Below are 7786 nucleotides of genomic sequence, written 5' to 3' on the forward strand. Positions count from 1 at the left end.
ATATTTATCCCTCAACCAGCATCAGAAAACAGATTAACTGTTCATTATTTCAATTGTTATTGATGGGAACTTGCTGTGCATAATTTAATTCCTATACATCCTATAGAAGAGCACTGACTACTCTTCAAAAAATAATTAGTTGGCCGCAAAGCACTTTGGAACGTCCATTAGTCATGGAAGATAAGACATAAATGCAAGTTCTTCATTCTTGTACATTTGATGACGTATTCTATCACTTCAATAATAACAGTAATTGGATAGAAAGTGGGCAGAGATTATAAAGATAAGGTTATGCCATACAGATGTACAGCACCTCACTGGATGACGAGGAGAAAAGACACACAATTGTGCTTTTGAACACACTAATCATGCTCCATCACCTATGCAACTTACCATTCATGATCAGTCGATCAGAGTTAGGGAAACAACGCCTATTTGCACTGAGTTATATTGTTGATTACTGTAAAAAGAAATGGCAACAGAATTTATACCTTTGGCAGCACATGAGGAAGTCAAGATTAAGATATATTCATGATGACACAGTCAAATAGGAAAGAATTTTCTTGCATGGGCACATAGATGATTAGCATGAGAGTACCTCAAAGAAACCATGATAAACAGCTCCAACAATTGAAAAATTTACTTCAGCATCTGCATCTTTAACATATTCCTCCACCACTAGGTCATTTCCTTGCTGTGCATTACCTACGTCCTCTGGCTGCAAGAGTTTGACATCTTGTTGAATGCCAAATCTGTGTTATAGATTTTGATGAGGCAAGATTGTATTAAAGGAAAGTATCTGAATGCCTAGATGTTTCACACTTATTGCGATGACTTTTGTTGACATATGTTCAGTCTACTAAACAAACATGATTGCTATGGAGGTACATTACCTGGGACTACAGATGGCACAATTAGCCTCTTACGAGCCAACTTCGCAGTCATCATTCTGGGTAAAATAATAGTGACGTGCATGATTAGTTTAAAATAAAGGCTTCAGGATTGCTATGTGGGCAGCAAACACACCTTTATGATCCTGAGCAAATTGTAGCACATTAGTAGAGGAGTCACGAATGGAAAAATATTAAACTGTCCTTGAAAATATTGAGCCTTACAACCTTGTAGTCATGAATGAGCATCTGAAGCACATAGGACCATTTGGGTGCCGTCAATAACATCCTCGACCTTGGGTAACCTTGCTACTTGAAAACCTATTCATTCCATTGCCAACAGTCAGCTGGGATTGTGAAATGTTATCTCTGGCAAACAACAATGCATCATTCACCGCTCTATACATACAAGGATTGCAGATTAATTGATGTCCCTTGGAGCAATCGGGGACATAAAAACTTAGTTTGAGGTGGACATGATAACCAGACCCAGAATTTGGTCACCACTCAGACTGTAACATAGATACATCTTGGTGAATCCAAGACTCAATGCCCTCTGAGAAGCCCAGCTAAGGTCTACCTGTATACACTGATGTAGTTCGGAGCATTACTGGAGTTGAAATTTAAACAGGTAGGTGTATTTCTCTTTAATGTACCTGCTATTTTTAAGTTCCTCCTCTATTTAGTTTGTAAGTAGAGGGATTCTATTTGTCCTATTTTTAGGTATCATACCCACCAAACAGATTATTTGTCAGCTTTGACACTGAACCGCAAATATTCTTTAACAACTGAACTGAAACAAATAAACTCAGGAATATCAAAAACCAATTGAATGGAAAAATATTAAACTGTCCTTGAAAATATTGAGCCTAACAACTTTGGACGATCAATTTAGATTCATTCTCACATAAAGGTCAGAAAACAGCATTCAGGCCTAAATGCCTTCACTTTTATCCATGAGCATAATGCTGTAAAATTTCCAACCAATTCTGGTAAGACATTCCTGTGCTTCATACTAAACTAGCCAGAAATGCAGATCATTAGTTGGTACTGAGCTGAAGTGACCAATGCCCACATTTATAATTCATTAGATTGTGATTGCACTTAGGGACAGAGCTGCATTAGTGCAACAACATTTGAGACTTAATAAAATAAGAAAAGCAAAATAAGAAACTATTTTGACCTATTTAGCTTGCTCCTCACGACAACTATTTGAAACTGTCACTCCTTAAACTGTTATCTTTAGGGATTTCCAAAGTATTAATCTGTGAGCTATTTTCGATGGATGTCTATCCCACACGATTTCAACAAATTTCATGCCTTTTCTTGAGCTGACCAATTTCACTTCCATGTTTCTCAGCTGCATTATCACAATTTCAGTTCAACAACCTACTTGAATCCATATTACCCATCCATCAGCATTCTAAAGACATGCATCGTGATCCGTCACTCACTTTTCTTCTGTGGGAATAAGTTTGATTCCATCAGTTTCCAGAATTTGGAATCTCTGGAAATCCCATTGCTGCTCTGGTGTACACACGTTCAACAGTTTCAATATTCCTTTGACGATAGATTGTCAAAAATGGCAGAGTATCATACATATTGCCTTAAGTTTAATCCATGGGATCCTTAGCCAGTCACTTTAGGTCAACAATTAACTTTAATACCAAGTGAATGAGAGAGAGGAGAAACCTGTAAGTGTTTTTCATTTGATTGCCATCCAGCCACCTGTCTTAGTTGTGTGCCGAGGAATGGAAAACAGCATTAGACTTGACTGTGACAACCTTGCATTTGACTAATCTGGATATTTTACTACATTAAAGGCACTATATAAATACAGGTTGTTGTAATATAGTTATAGGAGCCATGCATTGGTACAGTAATTGCCATGGAAAAACTGTGGGCAGCACGGTGGCACAGCAGTTAGCACTGCTGTCTCACAGAGCCTGAGACCCGGGTTCAATTCCCGACTCAGGCGACTGACTGTGTGGAGTTTGCACGTTCTCCCCGTGTCTGCGTGGGTTTTGCTCCGGTGTCCTCCCACAGTCCAAAGATGTGCGGGTCAGGTGAATTGGCCATGCTAAATTGCCCGTAGTGTTAGGTAAGGGGTAAATGTAGGGGTCTGGGTGGGTTGCGCTTCGGCGGGTCGGTGTGGACTTGTTGGGCCGAAGGGCCTGTTTCCACACTGTAAGTAATCTAATCTAATCTAATCTAATCTACTCCAGGTTGCTTGGTGTCTTAAAACACTAACACTTGCAAAAAAATCAAAACCTTAGTGATGTACGATTAATGTTAAAGGATGATAAAAGCAAACACAGACTGACTATTGGAGCAACTCATTGCAAGCAAAGAAATAAAAGCAAGGTATTGCATTGCAGATGTGCAGTAAGAGCAGGAACTGTTGGAGAAACTCAGCGGATCTGGCAGCATCTGTGGGGAAAGAACCAGTCAACATTTTGTATCAGTGTGACTGTTCTTCAGAACGAGTGGAGAAGAATTACTTTGGATTCAAAACATTAACTCTGTTTCACCACAGATCCTAACAGACTAGCTGAATTTCTCCAGCAATTTTCTGTTTTTACTTCATGATTAACACAACTTGCCTTGATTTGTGATCAATTTAAATTTCCATCAGCAAAGGGACAGAGTGGAGCTGTGGATTTGTACCATATTTTTGGGACATTTGAACCTAGCCCAGAATAATAGAGTCAGAGAGCTGCACAGCATGGAAACAGTTCCTTCAGTCCAATTCGTCCATGCTGAATAGACATCCTAAATTAATCTCCATTCCTTTTGCCAGAATTGGGCCATATCGCTCTAAACCCTTCCTATTCATATACCCATTCAGATCACTTTTAAATGTTGTAACTGTGCCAGCCTCCACCACTTCCTCTGGCAGCTTTTGCCGCACACACATCACCATCTGTGTGAAAAAAAAGATGCTGTTTTAGTTCCTTTTTAAATCTTTCCCCTCTCACCCTAAACTTATGTCCTTTAGTTTTGGACCCCACTGCCCTGAGGAAAAGACCTTGGTTTCTCATGATTTCATAAACTTGTATAAGATCCCCCGCACCCTCAGCTTCTGATTCTCCAGGGAAAACAGCCCCAGCTTATTCAACCTCTCGCTATAGCTCAAACCCTCCAACCCTGACCACATCTTTGTAAATCTTTTCTGAACCCTTTCAAGTTTCAGAACTTCCTTCTGATAGCAGGGAGACCAGAAATGAACACAGTATTCGAAAAGTGACCTAGCCGTTGTCCTGTACAGCTGCAACATGTTCTCCCAATTCCTATACTCAATGCATTGACCAATAACGGCAAAGTATACTCTTTCTTCCAATCCTAGTACAAAGGCCTGAAATTCCCAAGTACAAACTTGCAGGAAGGAATCATGGTTTTTGACAACAGATAGTGGAATATCATGGGCGAATGTTTCCTGCCGATTGGAATTGTAACACTGCGTGAACCGATAATGTGCATGATTCTTCACCACTAGCTCGTATATAAAGTTTTGCCCTTTATGGCAAAAATGTTCACTTCCCCTGGTACCAGCATCCTTTAATCAACATGCAGACAACCATCAAGACACTATCTTAACTTTATTGACAAGAATTCCATATTAACCTTTATACTTTGAGTTTATATTATCCAGTAATTATCAATAAACAGCAGTCAATTCCAATTCCTATACCAATACATATTGATTAACACTCCATTACACAACACATCCAACCTGGAATAGCAATAACTATCATGTTCCCAGAGTATCACAAAATACTGAAACATCATTTTTGTCTTTATAAATCTTTGGTGGTCTGTGACCATTTGCTGCCACAATCCAGCTAGTTTGCATTAATATGAGCAAAAATAATGCTAGAAACACTCAGCAGGTTTAGCAGCATCTGTGGAGGGATGTTAGTTTGATCTCTTTGCATCAGAACTAGAACATTGTTGGAAATGTAATAGACTTTAAGCAAGTGAAAGGAAGAAGGCAGAAAAGGAACAAAAGAAAGATCTGTGATAGGATGGAAGAGAGAAGAGATTAAATAGGAATTGATAAAAAATAAGAACAAGTGAAGGAACAAAATATGTATCCAGAGATGCTGTGCATGGCAAAAAAGGTTAACAGCTGTGTCCAAAAAGCAAGGATAAAAGAGTCAGACCCAAACCAATAACTAGGAAATCAAATTGGGAGAGAGATTACAGCCTGATGTTATTACACTCAATATGGAGTTTGTAAAGCTCTAAGGTACTGAAATTAAAGATGAGGTGTGTATCAAGCTTGTGTGAGCTTCAGTGTAATTACTGTTTATCTTCTATAATTGCTCAACTTGAACCAAATATGAACAGCATGGAAGTGGCATTATTTTAAGAATTCAATGGGCTGAATGGCCTCCTTTTGTGCTGTATGTGTCTCTGACAATGTGTTTGTGCATCTTTGTTTATAACTCAACTTTAAAGACTGTCTCTCCAAAACAAAATGCAGTGAGGTGCTGCATTTTGGAAAAGCAAATCAGAGCAGGATCTATACACTTAATGGTAAGGTCTGAGGGAGTGTTGCTTAACAAAGAGACCTTGGAGTGCAAGTTCATAGCTCCTTGAAAGTAGAGTTGCAGGTAGGTAGGATAGTGAAAACAATGTTTGGTATGCTTTCCTTTACTGGTCAGAGTACTGAGTACAGGAATTGGGAGGTCATGTTACAGCTATACAGGACATTGGCTAGGCTACTTTTGGAATATTGCGTGCAATTCTGGTCTCCTTCCTATTTGAAAGATGCTGTGAAACTTGAAAGGGTTCAGAAAAGATTTACAAAGGTGTTGCTAGGATTGAAGGATTTTGATCTAAATGGAGAGACTGAATAGGCTGGGCCTGTTTTCCCTGGAGCATCAGAGGCTGAGGGGTGAGCTTATAGAGGTTTATAAAATCATGATGGGCATGGATTGGATAAATTGACAAAGAATTTTCCCAGGGTTAGGGGAGTCCAGAACTAGAGGGCATAGATTTAGGGTGAGAAGGGAAAGATATAAAAGAGACCAAAGTGGCAATCTTTTCATGCAGATGGTGGTGCTTGTACGGAATGAGCTGCCAGAGGAAGTGCTGGAGGCTGGTACAATAGCAACTTTTAAAAGGGATCTGGATGGGTATGAATAGGAAGGGTTTGGAGGCATATGGGCCAAGTACTGGCAAACAGGACAAGATTAGGTTGGGATATCTGGTCGGCATGGACAAGTTGGACTGAAGGGTCTGCTTACGTGCTGTACATCTCTATGACTATGACTCTATGATTTGAAAATAATAGGATAATTGAGGTGTTGCTTGTTCGATTCCCTTATCACAGCTAAGTAAGTAGATGTAAGTTTTATGTGTGGATCATCACTGAAGATATGAGAAAGCCGGATGTTGAGGAAAAGCAATTATGTTCCTTTTAGCTGGTCTGCTGAACTTGATTCCAGCAAATAAGATCTGAATAAGCTTCTGTGATGTGCAATAGGTAGAGCAGGATAGGGTTTGCCAAGATTCATGTTGGATGTGATATATTACTCACTGTAGTGTCCTTATTTATGTGACCCGATTAAAAGGTCTTTGATCTTTGGACTGGCTTCTGCTCATGCAGAGTTTTATGTCTTAAACTCTGCTTTGTTGAAAGCCATGTCCATTCAACATTCATGATGAACGATGCTTATAGATTCATATAAACAACTGGGGTTCACTAAGTCGACTGTATACAAATTTCCTGTATCTTGATATACAATTACTTTGAAGCATGTTTAATGACTAATGCACAGGGATCTACAGACAGACTGGTGGTTACATATTTCAGCATTAGTCCTTAAAATTGGCCTGAAATGCTGACAAAACATGTATTTAGGAAACCATTTCCAAAATCCATTCCAACAGAGAACATGAATTTTTAGCAGTTTAACTCAAATGCCCTATATGACAAATGTTGCGTTCATATTATTTATAACGCGAGTGTTTTTTAGGTTGACCTTAAACAGCAACAATTTTATTGTTATATCGTGCCTAAAACCTAAAAGTATCCCCAGCATTTTGCAAATGGCCACAATGAAAAGAGGTAAGGGAAAAGGACCAAAAGTAAGGGTGACTAGAGGATGCAAGGGTGAAGACATTGTAGCAAAAGGGTAGGGTGAAACCACAAAGTGATTTATAGGCAAGGGCAAGATCTTGTATTAAATATGTGGGAAAAGGAGCCAAAGTAAGTCAAAAAGGGTGATAGGGAAGTCAGAGTTTAAATACGACTTTAAGACAATTGGGAAGTGAATATATCCCAAAAAGGATGGGCATTAACATGAAGTGTTTCTCAACTTTGAAAGGCTATTAATAAAGTATGATTCTTTTACTCAGTAGGAGCTGTATCTATCAGGGATAGTAATTGCTCAAAAAGGATAGAGTTGAGGGAAGTGAGCAGCTAATTGCAGGAAGAGAGTGACGTTGAGGGGGTGGTTCATCAGTTTTGGTTGGCAGCCTCTTATAGGAAAATAGAATCACATTCTTAAGCATTGTATTCATAGAGACAAGGCAATGGTTGCTGCAACATAAAGCAATCATAAAACTGAGACAGGAGAATAGTTATACTGATTGCTGGTGTCAATGGAAAGAACTCGATTATAAACTTCCATAAAGCTGGTGCTGTTTACCTTTGAAGAGAGCCCTCGGTGAATTCGTTTTATTGAGGTGCATTGATATCAAAATAGAGAAAACAAACCTAAATCAATACTTTCAAATAAGCTGGGGCAAGACAGCACAGACTCAGTGCTGTGAAGGTACGCAACAGGAAGAGATGATGATTAACATTGCAATAGAGTTGCACATACGGGTGAAATATCCAACAACTCAAATGATTAAAACCATTTAAAAAGAGCAAATGAAAAGCT

The sequence above is a fragment of the Hemiscyllium ocellatum genome, chromosome 8 (assembly GCF_020745735.1).
Source record: "Hemiscyllium ocellatum isolate sHemOce1 chromosome 8, sHemOce1.pat.X.cur, whole genome shotgun sequence".
Taxonomy (NCBI): domain Eukaryota; kingdom Metazoa; phylum Chordata; class Chondrichthyes; order Orectolobiformes; family Hemiscylliidae; genus Hemiscyllium; species Hemiscyllium ocellatum.